We start from the raw sequence: 18782 nt of genomic DNA on the forward strand, positions 1-18782 counted from the left end.
TCTGAGCATCTCTTGTATCAAGGTTTTCTCATTCTCTTCCCCCACCCTCCCAAGTAAGAAGGCTGGGATTGAGAACAGGCTGGGAGGAGACCTGCCCCAAACTGACCAGAATTATTCCATGACGTCATATTCAGCAATAAAACTCATGGTAAGGAGAAGGAAGCAGAAATTTTAGTTATGGCATCTGTCTTTTCCATTTGTCTTTGCATGTTATGCAAGCTGAGGCTCTTACAAGGAGACAGCTGGACATCTGCTCACCAACAGGAAATAGTGAATTAATTCACATTTTTGGTCTTTGTGCACACACAGCTTTTGTTTTTCCCATTAAATTATTATAATCTCAATTCACAAGTCCTTTTGCCTTCTTTCAACTTCCTCCAGCTCCCATACCTTCCAAGTGGGGAGTGAGGGAAGGTCAGGGTCAGTATTTGGATGCTGTCTGGAGTCAGCCCATCACAACTGGCCTTTTAGACTAGGAAAGTTATGGCTGTTATCAGAAGCAGAACACATTGGGAAAGAGACGAGGACCTTGCAAATTCTCTTTTAACACCTTATATAATGTTTCCAAAATAGATTTTTTCTTTTTCCAAGTACGGGGGGGAAGGGGGGGGGTGTTTGGACCAAGTTTAAGACAACTACATCAGGGGTCTGCTTCTTAATGTGCACTGGGTTCTTACTGTAGTTGCTGGGGGTGTATGGGCTCTCCTCAATCCCCCAAATACCTGAGAGGCAGTGGGGTACCTTGTCTGGTCTCTGACTGCTGGTCCAGAAGAGCCCAGGGTATGCTGTGGGTCTGATGTTGTATCTGCCAGCCCCACATGCCCTTGATATCTTAAACATCTGTACACCTACCTGAGAGTGTCTGAATATTGCCACTACCCAATGCAAGCAGAGGAGGAGATCCTATTAGCTCCTAAAGATGATGGAGCAGCTGAATTGTTCTCTAGGCTCTGTTGGCTGAGCTGACCAGATAAACCAGGCAAGGAGATACCTATAGATGGATATCTGATGGCACCTGGGACACTCCAAGGGACCCAGGACTACACAAGAACCTATGACACAGAATTTCTAAGAGTACATGACTCCTGGGAGTGGCACCTGGAGGAAAAGCAGGGTGCACTAAATGTCTCATCCCACTGGAGATGACATTCAAAAAACTGAAATGTGTTTCTTAAATCTCAACCAACCACAGTGAATACTTGGACACTAAAAGCAGAGGTGAACATCTATTTGTAAATACTTACAATTAGGAGTATTAAAATGAACCCCACCTGATAAAGGCAGGATAACTATGCCCAGGTTGGGTGAGTGGCTGGTGCCATTTCATGGAGTTCTGCTGCACTTCCAGCTGCTGCTCCAGGCAAGCACCACCATCCCACAGGTTCTGTGCAGCAGCTGCCAGCCCTGGGAAGATGCCTCAGCTATCTGTGGGTGTTGCAAATAACACTTGACACCTCTGAGTAGGCAACTGACTCAAGCCTCAAGATTCATTCAAGCAGCTTATCAAATAAAAAAAGGAAACTCCAACACTGATGTGTTATGAAATGCTATGCTTAGAATCTGTAGAATTGCAAATAATAGAGCTAAAGTGCATTTTGACAATATTTGCTGTGATGAACTAAAATGGAGTCATCATATAATCATCAATAACTGAAGGAAAACACCTGTTGTGCAAAAACTGAGAGCTGTAAGTGATGCTAAAGACACCAACAAAAATTCCACCAAGAAGAGGAAAACCAAATGAAGTCTACTGTGAACTTCTTAAAAAAAAAAACCTGGAAGCAAACTGGCTGATCCCATTAAGCAAATAAACTATACATGGAGGGATATTAAATTGATTATATGAGTAAACAGATTGACAGCTCCCTGGCTGAGTTTCTGAACTCTTCAGTTTTGGTTTCAATAGTTTGCCTAATTTTCATTAGTACATGTATTTTTGGCAGTGTTAGCTGGATTCCACTGAAAATCTTTAACTAATACTGCCAAAATTACACTACTTGAAAATTTGCTACATCTTCACATTTTAATTTACATGACATTTAGGCGTTGTAATTTTTATGTGCGATGTTCACTGTGCAAACATAGCTATTATACCTTTTCTAAATGCATAATCATAATTTTTTTTTCTTCTCCCTGGAACATCTTCAAGAGTTTCTGAAGTTGCTGACCTTTCAATGCTTATCATATCCTCACAGCTATCACATAGAGAGTTGCTTGAACTCTCCAAATTAAAGTGCAAACTGAACGAGATTCCTAGAAATCAACAGTGACTGTTCCAGTCTAAGACATCTCTGAAAAGAGGAGAATGGATTTGTTTTACTTTGCTTTTGAGAGTAGGAACCCCACATATCCAGCTTCTATGTTTTGTGGGCACAGTAATGAGGAGGTGAACAGTGCTAGCAAACTGCTGTTGTAGAAGTTTGAGAGTATGTGACTTCATCTTAGGTTCTGTGATAACAATTCACACATTTCATGGAAAAACTTGATTCTATCTTTATCTGATTGCCCATGACAACTGGAAAAGGTAAAAGTCATAGACTCTGGAAGTTTATAAGATCACAAAATGTTAATTAAAAGCAGAGATGTGGAGCTTCAGAGAATTTTTTGATAAATTTCATCAGTATAGAGTCATAGAATTGTAGAATTTTTTGGTTTGAAAATACATCTGGAGACCGTCAAGTCCAACTCTTAATCCAGCACTGCCAAATCCACCATGAAGCCATGTCCCTACATACCACATATCTTTTAAATATCTGCAGAGATGGTGGCTCAACCAAAAGTCTGGGTAACATGTTCCAGTGCTTGGCAGCCCTTTAGGTGAAGAATTTTATCTGAATATCTGATCTAAACCTCCCCTGTTGTAACTTGAGGCTATTTCGTCTTGTCCTTCACTTTTCACCTGGGAGGGGAGACTGCCCTCCACCAGATACAACCTCCAGGTAGCTGTAATGAGCAGTAAGGTCATCCCCGAGCCTCCTTTTCTCCAGGCTACCAATCTCTCTCAGCTGCTCCTCATTCTCCAGACCCTTCCCCAACTGTCTTGCCCTTCTCTGGATATGCTCCAGCACCCCAATGTCCATTTTGAATTGAGGGTCCCAAAACTGGACACAGGATGCTAGGTGTGACCTCCCCGGTGCCCAGCACAGAGGGACAATCCCCACCCTGTTCCTGCTGGCCACACTAGTGCTGACACAGAAGGCCAGGAGGCCACTGGCCCTTTTGCCCACCTGGGCTCATGGTTTCCACTGGGAGCACTGCAGGGGTGTTGTGGGACAGGAGGGCAGGAGGAAGATATCCGTGGAGTTACACCCATTTACATCCATGATGATCTACCTGCTGGAGTTTAGCAATCTTTCACCAGTGGCAGACAAAAATGGTGCTAAATGTCACTAAAAATACAAATTGGCTGCATTATATTTAAAGATAATTTGAAAAGACTGTTGAAATTGCAACTGCCTCGTGTTGCAATTTCAAAGGATGCAACTGCCTTGTGTTGCAATTTCAAAGGATACAATTGCCTTGTGCTCTCCTTTGCAAATCCATCTGCTGTTTCCTACCTTATAACCCTTATGACCTTTATAACCCTTATAACTCAACTGGAAATCTTGCCTTGCAGGGCTCCTATTTCTACTTACAAGCATATTTTGAGCCATGTTTCAAAACAAAGTAGGATGACGTAGTGATCCATCATTGTAAATCCTAGCTAATATTAGCACCACTATTACAAATTGTTCCTAATTAAGAGGGAAAACTGATCATTTGAATAAGTCATGGAAGACAAAAAGAGGAAGAGCTAGAGAGAAAAATCTAGCTAAACTTAGAAACTACTTGTACTTTCTAAAGAAATAAGAAAGCAGACAAAAAATTGAGACAAATTTTGACTAAAAGTGAGGACTCTCTATCTTGCAATAGATACTGGGTCTCAGTACAAGGTACTTTAAAAATAACTGTGATGATACATGACTAAAACCTCTGTCTGTAAAAAAAAAAACTCAAAGGGACATAAGAAGCTTGTACCAATACGCAGCAGATTCTCAGAAAGCTGAGGTTTTTTTTTTTTTTTTAGAAATACTGAGAAAGCTCTGTGTTTAAAAAGTAATTATGGGAAGAAGTTATGTTTTTACAAAGGAGTCTGGCCTGAGAAAGATGCATCTAATTGATCTGAAATTGTGAATAAAGCAGGAGAAGCAAGGTCCTCACAGGAGCTCACTGAAATGGAGGCTGATAGCAAACAACAATCATATTTGTCATTTGCGCTTTTAACCTTGGGAACTCAGTAAAGAACAGAAGCCATGCTATATTAGACCCCCTGTTTGCCACTATCTCACTTGAAAAGACAGCAGAAGATAATTATTTATTTCAAATATTTTCTATGTTGCTTTTGAGGCAGAAACTTCATTATCATGACTTGGAATGTGTTTATCTATTCAGATATCATTCATTATACATCAAAGTTAACTTTTCCACGTTGTGACCATATGAACACTGAACCAGTCAACCCTACAATGACTGAGGTCCCATAACCTTCTTTATGTCTACTTAGTGATTGACACTCTTCATCTGTCTGAGAAATTATTCTTTCACTCGAGAAAAGATAATTAATAGATTTTAAATAATAATAATCAGGTTTTCCTATGGCAGATTTTGACCTTTTGATGAAAATTTGAAAACACTTTGACCCTGAAATGTCACACTGGTGTACTCCTGGTTGGTCCAGGAATCTCAATTTATAAAGAAGAAAAGGGGTATGAGACATAGAATTCATGAGTCAGACACAGCCAAGCAGCCAGCCATGTGTCAGCTGAAGTTGGAAACACAAAATAATTTGAGTCTGAGCTTCCCCAGGAGACACTTTCATGAACATTTAATTGAATGATAATTTTTTCCTTTGAAGCAGCCTCAGGAGATTTATTTATTTATTTAATTATATATTTTTGTGAATTGGGTGAGTTGTTGGCAGAGAAGCTATAGATATAAACACTCTTGCATTGTAGACAATCTTGATTTTTCTCAGTGGAACTGGTCATTTAGACATGAAGTATATTTCCTTACACTAACCCTCTAAACCATTCAATTAATTTTTTTTTTAAGCAGAATTTATTTGTGCTTTCTTTTGCTTCATAATATTTTATTTACTTAAAACATAATTATTTTTTCTCATCTTTTCCAATTTTGATAGATCCCAAATACAAAGGGGACACCAGCTCTGTTCTTAAAATAGTTTTTTTATTAATGTATATTTTCATGGACATTTTTTGGCTGGAAATTATCTCAAGATATTTTTATTCCCTGATGTTTTTCCTCCCAAGAGGCCTCTTCACCTGCATTGATAAAAAAAAATGCTGCTGTTTCTGTGCAGTAAAGCTTCTTTCTCAGAAGTCACAGCCTCTCTGTCTCAGAGCCTGAGGGTTCTGTGTTATGGCTGGACTTTCTGGCCAAAGAGTTACTTCTGACATGGGGTGCCAGGGCAGATTTGACGGTGGTTTTTGGAAAGCAAGAGAATATAGAAAAGTAGGTATTCTAGTACTGTGGAATAAAGAAATGAGACTAGAGAGTTAGAGGGAGAAAAATCACATTGCAGGCAGGACCTAGCTCTGAAAACTAAGGGCAAAAAAAAATCTCTAGTTATTAAAATAGTTTTTTATGTAGTTTAAGTCTTTAGGAATTGGTGCTGTCTTCTATGTTTTATTCTTGGTTAGTAGTCAATCATTCACGTTTGATTAGAGCAGCGATTCAGGAGAATAAAAACTAAATTAATGCATCATCTCTCACATTTTAAATGCATCCAGATGCAGAGCTTTGGAAGGAGAAAGTTGGGTTTCTTGCATGGTGCCAAACAGGAAAACAGCAGCTGAATTCCTGCATGGATGTACCAACCCACTGGATATCACACCTCAGCACCCAGTTGGTGTGCAGGTTTGGCACATGGAACCATTTCTCTACTGTCAAGATACAGAATGCAAAAAGCAATTTGCATCGAAAGGAATCAGCTTCCCTTACCTGGAGATGTGACTCTTCCCCTGAGAGTGAAGGGGATTACTTTAGGGTGGGCACATCACGTGGTGGGGCTACTGGAAATGGATTTACTTGTTGAGAGAATGTAACTTAGAATCCATAAAATAGCACAGCAGAACGACTCAGCCATTTTTTGCAGAGGCACACAGAACGATGCTATTTCTTAATTTTCTTCCTTCTCTATGGTTTTGTGACAGACTATCTTTCTTAACTATCAGTATTTATGAAATGCTCAGTTCTCAGTCCCAAGTCACTTAATTTCCTACAGAATATATAAATTGGAGATTGCTCTTTCTGTATAAATAGCACATGCAGGCATTATTATGTTATCAGAAAGAGCTCAAAGAAATTTACAAGACAGAGTTTTGAAAGCAAGGTAGAGAACATTAGTATATAGCTCACAAACACTAAAGGATTGAATAGAATCTCTGCCTTAATTGCTTGAAAATAAATTTCCAATTAATTAAGGAAAAAAAAAAAAGAAGATGAGCTAAATAAGGATTCTCAATTAATAATCCTGAAAACTGAAATTAAATCTCAGTCATTAAACTCATGTAATGTCTCTGCACCTAATTATGATTTCCCCAGAATTCCTCTTAAATTTATATTTCACATTATCTGAACTTAATGGCCCTTTTATAATTGGAGAAGATGTAAACTTAGCCCTGTGCATTGGACTAATCATCAGTGAGGAAACTACAAGTGCATGAGCAGTGTGAGCAATAAAGCATCACTGAGCTGAACAGAGCAGGGAGGATGTCAACACCTGGAAGACCACCAAAGGTGTAGTTGTGTTTATACACATGTAGTTATGTACAGGGCATCCTCTGTAGCTTCCTTTTCAAATACTGTCATTCATGATGACTAGAATACCCTAAGGAAAGAAAGAGAAAGAGAAAGAGAAAGAGAAAGAGAAAGAGAAAGAGAAAGAGAAAGAGAAAGAGAAAGAGAAAGAGAAAGAGAAAGAGAAAGAGAAAGGGAAAGGGAAAGGGAAAGAGAAAGAGAAAGAGAAAGAGAAAGAGAAAGAGAAAGAGAAAGAGAAAGAGAAAGAGAAAGAATAAAAAAGAAAGAAAAAGGAAAAAGAAAAGAAAGGAAATTGAATAACAGTATAAGGAAAGGATAAGGAGAAAAAAAGTAAAAAAATAAAAGAAAAAGAAAAAGAAAAAGAAAAAGAAAAAGAAAAAGAAAAAGAAAAAGAAAAAGAAAAAGAAAAAGAAAAAGAAAAAGAAAAAGAACAAAAGGAAAAAAAATTCTAAGACTTTTTTTCCTAAACACATTTTATTATTAAAAAAATAGAAGTCTGAATAATTTTCTCTAACTTTCCCTGACAATTTAATGAAGTAAGCATATTATTCATGAAAATAGACTTAGAAAGAACCTCATGTATGCAGCATGCTGAGGACTGAAGTTCTGACCTGTATAAAGCTCATGTGCACATCTGCAAAGCTTTATCACCTGGCCAGCAGAGCTTTTGCATAACCCAAATTCCTCTTGTTTAAGAGGGACCAATTCAGCAGCTAAAGCAAGCACAGCAATGATTTCATCTCTCCTCTGCAAAATTAACTTGTTCCTTCCTCAGCTCCTCAACATACCTGGTAGGCATTTCATGGATGTCAAACCTACTAATAATAAATTTATTCCTCCAACTCATCCTTAAAAATTTATGTCTAACATCTTTCTGTATATATCCATTTAACAATAGAGATTCCTTGGCAAACTTGGGAAAATTGTCATCGGGCTGTATGAGCCTATTAAAAATTTAAAATTTCCCTGTGGATTAGGTAAATCCAGGACTATGTTAATGCCTTGTGTGTAAGTTTAGGGCTTGATGAAAAGCAGGGAGGTCAAGGGACAGAGTAAAAACCCTGCAATATCTAAAGGCAGCAAAACAAAAGTGCACATGTGAAATCACAAAGGATTTTGTTTACTGTTGAGAGGTTCTAGCAGGATTGTGGTCCCAACAAGACAGCTGCCTGAAGGATAAATGATCCTACAGAGACAGCTGGTTTGGCTGAGAAGAAGGAAAAATGGCAGCAAGATAACCACAGTGAAAAAAATATACAGCACAGGAAAGTAGAGCTCCAGTTAAGATTTTCAAAGGAGCAAAATAAAGCAAAAATATATTTCCTTTTTGGTTCTGTTGGTGGTTTATTGCCCCTGTGGTGGGACACAAATATCCTTAAAAAAGATGCAAATAATAGATAAAAGATATTGTTAGTATCTCCACAAGAGACAGTGAAAATACAGTATATACCTATAGGAACAACCACAGGAAGGACTTGGTCAAGATGAAAGGGCAGGAATCAGTATCTACAGGGAACTCTGCTGTCCCATCACTGCTGGTGGAGGTTTCAGGCTTCAAATCCTGGTGTTATTTACCTTAGTTCACCTGCTTGGAACATGAATGGGTCATCTAATCTATTCCAGATAGATCCTATCCCACATTTCATAAACCTTTTTTCCAGCTGCAGGAGTATTAAATATGCTCTGGTATGTCTGACATTAAGCTAGAGCAAAAAAAAAAAAAAAAAGCACTCCACTACTTCCTTTTCTTCCTGATGCAAATGCCCATCATATAAAATTTTGTTAATGTTGGTAAATTCATATGGAATGATTAATGAGTACAGTTTCTGTATTTCTGAGTCTAAAGTTAATGCTACTTGTCCATTTCAGCTGGCTGCTGTTTGCAGTTAAAGCAAGAACTGGTACTAGAGGGAAACTGCAAGTAAGCTGCATAGAAATGGAAAAGCAGTTTCTGTCTCAGCAGAGTGGGAAGATGTCAAGCCATTTTAATACATTATTCTGGATTCTGAATATGTTTCTCAAGTGTGGAGCAGTATTTTATGCTTGACAATAACAGAGGTTGCAAAAGGATTTGGGAGTCATATAATAAAATCTTTAATCAGTTGACAGAAGACTTTAATTAGCCAGTACTGTTAACATGGTTTATACAATGCCATGCCTTTGCCTGCACCCAGACAAAGCTATGTGTGTATTACTACTTCTGCTTTTACTGCTTAGAAAGGCTTAATGTTAACCTTCCAAGAGTTTCCTGTGGGTATTCTCACAAGTAGTGGACATAACACAGTACTTGACACTGTACTACAGCCAATAAACCCAGCACAAAGTTACTTCAGTGTTCAGTGGATTGTAATATTTTTGAGTGAAGATGGGAAATTATATCCCTCAGGCTGAGACATGGGTCTGGAGTGACATTAGTGGCTCATCATTTTCTTACACAAATTGGAAGGATATAGGTGAGACTCACAAATTTGAGATGGAGAACTTTGTAAGATGTCAAGTGTTTCTCAGTAAATCAGTGGGTGGAGCTTAATGAAGAGTGGTGATGGATGGTTTCAGATTGGCTGAAAAGCCTTTATAGATGTGTGTGATTTTTTCTGCAGTACAGGACCCTTACACAGAGCTCAATTCAAGAAATGAAGAGGGAGTTTGGGTTAATTACAGACTACTTGAAAGGTTTAGTTGCAGCACAAGCCCTTCTTTGCAGACATCAGAGTCTACCCATGTCTCTTTAATGAACACCATGGCCTGGGAAGGGAACCGGATGAGAAGATATACCAAACGAAAATGTTACTCTACAGAATCTTCATCCCAGAACTAAACCACAGTCTTCTGGTTAAAGCCTTTGTCCTGGATAAAGCAAATTTTGGAATTTGTTTATGTTTTTACATTTTCAAAAGGAGGCATCTTTCATGGTTTAGGAGCAGATGAGTTTTGTCAGATGCCTGGTCTGGTTCTACAACTTTCTGTAGATCTTTGAGGGAGTGTAGAGGGACTGAACTCCTTGTGAAAATGGTGTAGTTAAACTCTCAACATAAGACAGGATGAATTAGGGTCACAGTGAATTTGGTAGAACTCACAGCAAGGCTTTCTTTTGACTCTCAGCTGCCTGGCAGAAAGGCTTGCTGATGAAAGCAGAGGTCAGAACTTCACAGATGGATATCAGTGAAGATCAATTCTTCTTCTTTCAAACTCTTACCTTTAAACACAAACAGAATTTTTGAGTGTCATAAGATCAGCTTAACTACAGTCCATATAACCACAGGTACAGTGCATTGTGTTTCTCACCCTTTTTTCTCATTTCTTTAAATTCCTGCAGTGTAGCAGAATATTTATCCTAAAGCAGTTGTAAGATGTTTACTTCTAGATGTGAATTTCTGCAGCTTCTGGCTGTGTTTTAATTTGGAAACCATTTCTAATTGCATGCTTGTAGAGAAAATTCTTGATGAGTAATTTCTTTCTGTTTTACTCAATATAATGCAGTATATTTACATATTGTGAAGCAGAAGATAGCTGTCTGTGGTTTTCTCTATCTACATGCAGGAAAAACTCAGCAAAATGGGTATAATTTCCTGCCTTTTAAAATTTTTTTGTTTGTTTGGGTTTTTGTTTTTGTTTTTGTTTTGTTTTGTAGCTTTTTTTGTTTGTTTGTATGTTTGTTTGGGGTTTTTTTAGTTTTTTGTTAGCTGATGGAGCCCTGAGACCTGCTTTTGTGAGTGGGAAGCTGGGAGCATCGGTCTTGGGGTACCTGGACAGGGAGAGAGGAAAACAGTAGATCTGAAAGATTTTGTAGAAGATGTGAAATATGCCACACAAAACACTCAATTTCTGTTCCATAGTGCAAACTTCTCAACTGGGTTCACCCACTGTTTGCACTAGTGAAGTTATCCACTGACACAAATTAGTGCTTTGTACACAGAGATCGACTTGCCGTGGTGAAGGAAGCCTGCTGAAATCCATAAAGACACTAGAACCTGTAACAGGGCATAGAGCTTTGTCTTTTTAAGACTTTTCTGCTTTCCAGACTGGCTAGATATCAGCATCTACTGTAAAAATATAATCTATTTTCTCCTTAATTTAACTCCTCCCATCCAACAAAGGATGCCATATTTTCAGCTAGAGCCAGAGGAAAAATACCCTCCCTTTCCCTTTCCAAACTTCTCATATAATCATAGAATTCTTTGGACTGGAAGGGGCCTTAAAGGTCATCTGGTTTGAAACCCCCTGCCATTGGCAGGGACACCTTCCCCTAGACCAGGTTGCTCAGGATCCCATCCAACTTGACCTTGAGCATTTACAGGGGTGGAGCATCCCCAGTTTCTCTGGGCAATGTGTTCCAGGGCCTCACAGTGAAGAATTCCTTCCTAATATCTAATCTAAAACTATTCTCTTTCAGTTTGAAGCCATTCTCCTTTGTTCTGTCACTACATTCTCTTGTAAATAGTCTCTCTCCAAGCTCAAGGGAGTGATTACCGTTCCAGAAGTCTGACTGCTGCAAAGAGTTGAATCCCTAAATGTATATCAGTATATATGTTAGACATAGGGGAAGAGAAGGCTTTATTTTTTAAATTTATTTTTTTTGGTTTTTTTGCAGTGGCAGCATGTTTGTGACTCATGAATTTTGTTTGGTAGAATTGCGTTCATAATTTAACCTTGCCAAAAGTGGCTGTGCCTCTTAGTAGTTTTTCATTATAAAAGATCCTCAGTGTCACCCCTAGATAGTCTCAAGCCAATAAAAAGAAACTGATTATTACATATTTTTTGTCAAATGGAAGAAAAAATACCCAGTGTGCTATAATAATAATGACAATAATAAAAGATACTGACAATACTTAGAGATCAGCTGAATAAGCCCATTGACTGCACTATTTTTGGGAGTGTATTTTCATGTCCCTTCTTGATGACACTGTTGGAATGTAATGTATTCTGCCTTCCAGATGACACACTACTTTTAACTTTCGTGTACAATATAAGCTAATAACATCTCATGGTTTTTCAACTGGAAGTTGTTCTTCGATAAACTGACAGTGGTATGAGCACTCCTGCAAGATATTATTTTTAGAACAATGGAGAGAGAATTGGAAATTCTACGATTAGTGACAAATTTTCAGTGGCAATCATTGTATATTGCCAGCACTGAAATCAATAGGAGAATTCTAGAAATAATATTCTACTCTGTGTGTGAAAAGAATGTGACCTATCATTAACACCCTCAGGCAAATAAGTGATGATTTAGGGCACTTAACAAAAGCTCATTTGTCTCTTAGGCTTTTGAAAATGAGGACAGGAACTGTAATAGCAACAGTGGGAAAATTTTTAAGCACATAAGAGATTTGAGATTGAAATTTCTTGTTGGAGTATTTTTTTACTGTACTGTTGCACTTAAGTTGTACTTTGAAGTTACATCAAGGGCATCCAGAGTGTGCAGATAACCAGTCTCTGTCAAGTGCTAATACTAAAAAATGAATCACAGAAATATGCTGTTTTTTAGAACAGATGCTTTTATATTACCATTATAAACTTATAGAATTAGAGCCACTCAAATTAATAAATGTCAATAAAAATGCCACTGAGATCATGAACCTCAGCATTAAAATGTAATATACAGATAAACACTCTCCAGTAGTATTCTAGCCATTACTCACACTGTTAATCAGTGTGGACCACTTAACATCCTTTCCTTCTGCTAAAAATTAGTCCAGTGTCCAAAAAGGAGGAATGTCAGATCCAAACATTTAGTCTAGCCCTTCCTTCCAAGTGGTTGATGAAGTTAATGTAGGACATTTTGGTGTCATAGACATAAAATACTTTACATCTTGTAACAAAAAGCAAGGTTCCATGTCAATATTTTGACCAGATAAATCTCCCCATGTTCCTTCCACCAGCCTCTAAAGAGGGAATGTCCTTGTCACCCAGGTGTCTCCATGTATTTGGGATGTGCTCCAATAGCACTGTATTTCATGCACGCTTTTAAATTCTGCTGTGTGGATGTTCAGCACTACAGATATTCTGTCAATACTTCTGAATGAGTTTCTCTGTTTCAACTCCTCCATTTTGTACCCATAAATGGTATCTCGCATTATCCTGTTTTTCTCTTACAAGAGGCTGCATAGGAGGTGTATTGAGCCATTAGGTAATTTCCAAGGTACGTTAATCATCTTACCAGAGTGTAAGAACAAGCTCACAAGTGCCAATATTCAAAGCTAAGTGCTGTGCTTGGAGGCGTCCCAGTGCTCTTGAGGAAGGTCAAATAACATACAATAATGTAAATGACAATGCTTTTACTAAACAATTATTCTCCATAATGTTCCATAAAAGGAACATAGAAATAGATACTCTGGGTTCAAGGATGATTTTTTGAATCAGAATGTCAGAAGCAGACATACCAATCTCTTCAGCAAATACAAATGAAGTCCCTTCAGAGTTACCCTTCAAACACTAGTTTTATAATAAATTGATCTGAAATCAGACTCAAGTCAGAGCTAAGGCTCTCTTCAGAGTCAAGAAAAGAAAGCTTAATCAGTTTGCACCAAATGCACAGTAAAAAACTTCAGATTATCTCAGTGGTGAGGCATTTAAAATTCTTATATTCTAAACCTGGAGCCACATTTCCCCTCTGTGATCTGGCTGCCCCAGCCTAACACCAGCAGCCTGTGCTCTGCCAGCACAGCTGCAGAGGAGTTCTTTCACTCGTGAGGTGCAAACCCCAGTGTTAATCAGGCCAGCACGGGGTGCAAAACATCAGCTGCCCCCAGATACTGCTCAGCTGTGGGAGAATTCCCTTCCTAAGGAAGATTCTTTGGGATGCAGGTAGGAACCCAAACCCATCTCACCTGATTCCCTCCCTGGGTTGCAAAATGCTTCAGATATCTCTGAAGTTCTCTTCTGGCCAGAATTTTCTCTCATCTAGGGGCCAGTGCAAGTTCTGCACAAAGACACATTCTTCTTTTTTTTGCCTTCAGGCATATTTCAGCTTTTTTTCTTTTTTTTTAAGGGCTCATCCATCAAAACACAGACAATCGTAGACGTGACTATCTTGGCAAGTCTGTGTGATCATTACAAAAGGGGAGTGGGAGATGATGATGACAGCTGTGTTTTTTGGAGAGAGAGATGGAAATTTTAGGTCTCATTTGATTCTTCACTTTTACTGGCTTTTGCAAATGGCAGGAAGATTGCAACATCTTCATTCCCAGAACAATATCAATTCTGTAAAGCCTCAAATTTCACAGAATCACTTTTAAATTCAGATATCATTCCCAGTCACTATACAAAGGATATTAATGCTGGGATTCAACTACAGAATGACATCAACCAAATTAATTTTCTCCCCTTGTATCACCATGTTCTTCATGTCCTGTATCTTGTCTGAAGTATTGAAGAATGAAAATTAATTTCTTATGGAGGGGGAATGGATGCAAGAAATATTGAAGCAATTAATTACTGTAGATTTTATTCTACTTGACCAAGACATTTATATTTTCTTAACACTTAATTGATGTTGAATTTTTAAGTAATGGAATAAGGAGAAGCTGAAGTGATATTATGTAGAATTGGATTATGCTCCCCTTCTTCCTCCCCATCATCTGGGATGCTTGTTCACCGTTTAAAAAGGAGTTTCACAAGGTTAAAACTTATGGAATATAACATGTAGATCCTTGAGAAATAGGTGCTGGTTTTACTCAAACATCAGTAAAAATGGAGAATGCTGAAAACACCAAAGGCATATTAAAAATGCAATAAATAATCGTTGAAAATTTTGATTGACTTTTAAATTATAGCAAAAAAATACTACGTTTTCAAAGGGTCATTTTGAACTTTCCTCTGTTACCAGTTACATATTGAAATTAGAATGTAAGTTTCAATATATCCTTCCCAGTGCTGTCTGCACATGAAAATAAACTCACATTATGTAATTTTCTTTCACAGCTGATTTTACCTTTTATCACATGACCATCAAAAGTGCAATGGGCATACATATGCTTGGATTTTTACATATCTGGATTTTTCATGCTGTAAAGAACAGCAACAACTCTGTTCTTATCCAAGCATTACAAACCATTGTCACCAAGCAGTCCTCCACAGCCAGTGGTATTATAGCCCTTGGTTTTATACCTGAGTGACCCTTCATGTTTGGTGAAGCAGAAATCTGTGGTCAAACTCATCCAAATGTGGGGATCAGCAGCAGCTCTCTGTGTCTCACTTCACAGGACACCATGGAATTTCTATAATGGGACCATATCCTCTGCAGAGAGGATAAACAAACCCTTTGTCAGCTCTGTTCTCCCAGCAAGAAAAACTTCCAATTTAGAGCAGCTAAATAATAGTTAACTGTAATTTCTAGATCTGGGTATTTTGAGGATAATAAACCCTAAGCCTGGATAAATCTCTGTGGGAAGCATAACAAGACCAGCCCTCACCTGTTTCTTGCCACACAGGTATGACACCCAAATCTGGGACTATTCACAACTTGTGGTCCCTTGTGCACCAGTTCTGAGTCCACAGAACTGCTCCAGCACTACCACAGCCAGCAGGTACCACAGTCTGGCTGTGGTAACTGCTCAAGGCAGTGAAAATCCAAATTTCAGGCAATCATACCTTTTGAGACACTTTCCAAGTTTCTAATCCCTGATTTTGCTACCACAGATTTCTTGGTGTTTCCGTTGACCTGTACAGGCTGTAGCAAGATGCAGAGCATCACAGAGCTTCCTTTGCAGCTACATCAGTATTGCTAGCCAGAGAGAAAGCTCAATATCAGCTGAGCAAAGCTACATTTTCAGAAAGGTCCTACATTTTTGGACACCCTGAGCAATATGCTGAAGTCCCTGAACTGTGTTTAGAGCTAGCATCACTCAGAGATGATTGACATATGTGAAAAACTGGCATATGACAGGGACCAAAAATCAGAAGTCAGTTGCAAAATGTCTGCGCAGTAAGACCAGATTTAAATTCAGGTAAAAAGTGCTTGGAAGGGTTAAAATGTAAGGTTAATATGAGTGCTCATTGCCATGTTTAATGCACAGAGTGCTATTTCCAGTGGTGGACTTTCCCTTCCCCAAAAGAATTATTGAAAGGAACATTCCAATCTGACAGATGTTTAATTACATATGAAACTCTGCTGAAGCCAAAGGCAGATTGAGTGCTTCTGCAGATAAACAGAAATATACTGATCTAATTCTAACAGAAGCAGCAACATATTTCAATATTGGAAGGGTGAAAAGAGAGTACCTAATGAAAAGTTAAGGATTTAGAAGAAACTTCACTGATAGGTTTACACACTATGATTTTTCCTCATCTGAATCATTTATAGAAATTGACACTGCTCTTATAGCTATCTGACATTTTATCCACATTTAGTGCAGGTCTTGCATTCAGTTTCTTTCTAAGTAGTTTGAAGCCCAAGGTTCCCCTTTGAATTCTGGTGATAAAGTTCAAAGTAATTCCAATCTAACTTTCAAAGTGACGGGTAAACTTATAATGAAGCCATAATTTTTGTTTTGATGAGTTTTAAATAAACTTTGTGACCAGCCTCACATACTGTCTTCTCAGGTCTCTATTTCCACTGCTGTTAAAATGTCTCCTGTCTTGGTCTTGTCATACTTAGGTCTTGATCTCATTGCCTGGAGGTGAGATCTACTGCTGTGGTATCTAAACCTCCACATGAGGCTGACAGGTATCACACAGGACCTCTGTCACACCTGGGTGCTTTTAGAACAGGAGCTGGAAGTCTTTTCTAATGATGCCTGATTACCCTGTTCAGACAATCAGATTTCACTGTTCTTTGTGAAATGGGGCAGAATAAATAAACTCCCACACACACATAAGATTCACATCTGAGTTCTTAATTTTGGTTAAACCATGAGGGGTTTCTGCCTAGACACTGATGGTGAGACATTAGTGAAAGCAAATTACCGTAACCATCAGTCAGGATTTATATTCTGATAAAATTTTGCTGTTGAAGGCTCCTTTTCTCTGGACCCATACTGTGATTTACCAGGTATGATATATAGAAGCTGAACCATTTATACCAGAACACAGAAATGATGTTACCACTGCAAATATCTCATTAAACCATGCACATACTCTGATGAAAAATAGCTTTTGCAAAATCACATACACAGGCCACTCTGTCAGGATCATGGATAATCCTAGGAACACTCAATAATCACTGGCAGAATTTTGCTTTATAATTTACAAATATCCCCTTGGGAATTTTAGCTCTAACATGCAATGGCTCTACTTCAGGAAGGGTCACAAGGTGTTTGTGACATTGCTCACAATCCTTCTTGCCTCTTTGAATTTAAAAATGAAAGAGCTGAAAAAATAAACCAGGTTCAAAGCTATAATATCACATGGGAACTTTCCTGAAGTCTCCCCTCCCCTGGCCTGCACCAGCGCTTGCCTAATGTCATTTTTGATATTTAAATGAAGTACAAACAGCATATTAAATATATAGATATTGAGGAATTTGTGTTTTCCAAGGAAACACCTGGAAACAGATGTTATGTTCAGTCCCAAAAAGGTGTTTCTAACATTTCAGTGAAAGCAAAGGAGGATCAGCAGCTCTCCAGGCAATGCCACCAACAGGGCCCATTTGTTTGTTTGATATTGGTTTTATAAACATGCATTCACCTTTTTTTTTATAGGCAATTACTTTTTAGTTTCAAGGGGAGCTTTGGTTTAATTTCCTTATTTGGTACATATGGAAGAGCTGCCTAAAGCACTAGGCAGGAACTTTTGACATTTCTATAAAAACCCAAGTGCAATCAATAGCTAGATATTGAGGTCAGAAAAGTAGCTACTGAAAAAGTTTAGTTAGTTACTGTAGTTTGCACAAAGAAACCACTTTTCATTTAAACCCACAGACTTACGATAGAAGCTAGTGAAGGGCTATAGGGATGACATGATGTCAAAACAAAAATAAATTGTCAGTATAAATCCAGGGAGACACTGTCACAATATCAGCTTGAAACAAAATGACACCAATGCAAATTTTATAAGAAACAACTTTAAGATGTCAAGACACTGGTAAATTGATGTCAGTTCAGGTCTGCAGGGAGACTGTTAGGATTAAAAAAGAAAAACCTAAACAAACTAAAAAGCATTCCCAGACTAATGGTTATAATAGGCATTTCTAATTTTGTCAGTTGAAGTTAGTTGTAGCAACAGAAACATGCAGATACCATAATTACAATGTCAGCAAAAAAAAACCCCAAAAAACCCAAAAAACCCCCAAAAAAACCCAAACCAAACCACACACAAAACAAAAGGAAAATATTGATAAAAACATAATACACACTTGTTACATTTTTGTACAGTTAGGCACAGACACTTCCAGTTTAGACTGCTTCTATATTTAAATCCATAATCTCTGATGCTAGTTCAGTTGACTAAAAAGAAATCTGGAAGCTTCTTCATGCAATACAAACCTCCTGTAGCTTTTTACCCATGCAGTATGCAACAGCATTTATGGTGAGTTGAACAAATCAAATAGACAGCAGGAGCAGAGTTTGGCTCTTCCAGTCTCTCATTATCAGGCTTTGCTGGATCTCCTTGTCATCGTTTCACATGTCCTGTAATTCAGTATATCCTTGTAACTCTGAGCCTAAGCCCACTAGTGACCAAGAAGGCTCAGAAACACAAACAGATTTATTTTGAAAGTCTTGTAGGGTTTTCTAGGAGTCTTTTGAAGCACTGTTTTTGAGCAGTGGGATGTTGGGGGCAGTTGTGAGAACACTTAATGCCTGGCATCTCTTGAAGTCATTTACATGCAGGCAAAAGTGGGTGGAAATTCTGCCATGTGAAAGCGACATTTGCGAATGTGTAAATGACTGCACAGCGCTTTTGGAGCAGTCACAGCCAGGGCCCTGCTCAGCACTGTGGTGCTGCCATGTGCAGCATTAACCTTTACCATGTTCTGCTTTCCCTGCACACAATAACAGCAGATCCTTGTCAGGGGGCGGTTACAC

The 18782-nt window shown here is 38.3% G+C and overlaps 1 long non-coding RNA gene across 6 annotated transcripts in view; it reads right to left on the reverse strand.

The window, feature by feature from the left end:
- The window catches only part of LOC115494014 (uncharacterized), a 39604-nt gene extending 21034 nt beyond the window's left edge, over positions 1-18570 (reverse strand). For 2 of the 6 annotated variants that reach the window (XR_012054294.1, XR_012054292.1), the window contains exon 1: positions 18243-18568. This is a non-coding gene — a long non-coding RNA (uncharacterized lncRNA). Of the gene's footprint in view, positions 1-18242 lie in introns of all 6 variants that reach the window. The other 4 variants (XR_012054295.1, XR_012054293.1, XR_012054291.1 and 1 more) reach the window with 4 other exon arrangements.
- Between the last annotated feature and the right edge of the window lie 212 nt (positions 18571-18782).

Source organism: Taeniopygia guttata, chromosome 2 (genome assembly GCF_048771995.1).
Source record: "Taeniopygia guttata chromosome 2, bTaeGut7.mat, whole genome shotgun sequence".
In the NCBI taxonomy this organism is placed as follows: Eukaryota; Metazoa; Chordata; class Aves; order Passeriformes; family Estrildidae; genus Taeniopygia; species Taeniopygia guttata.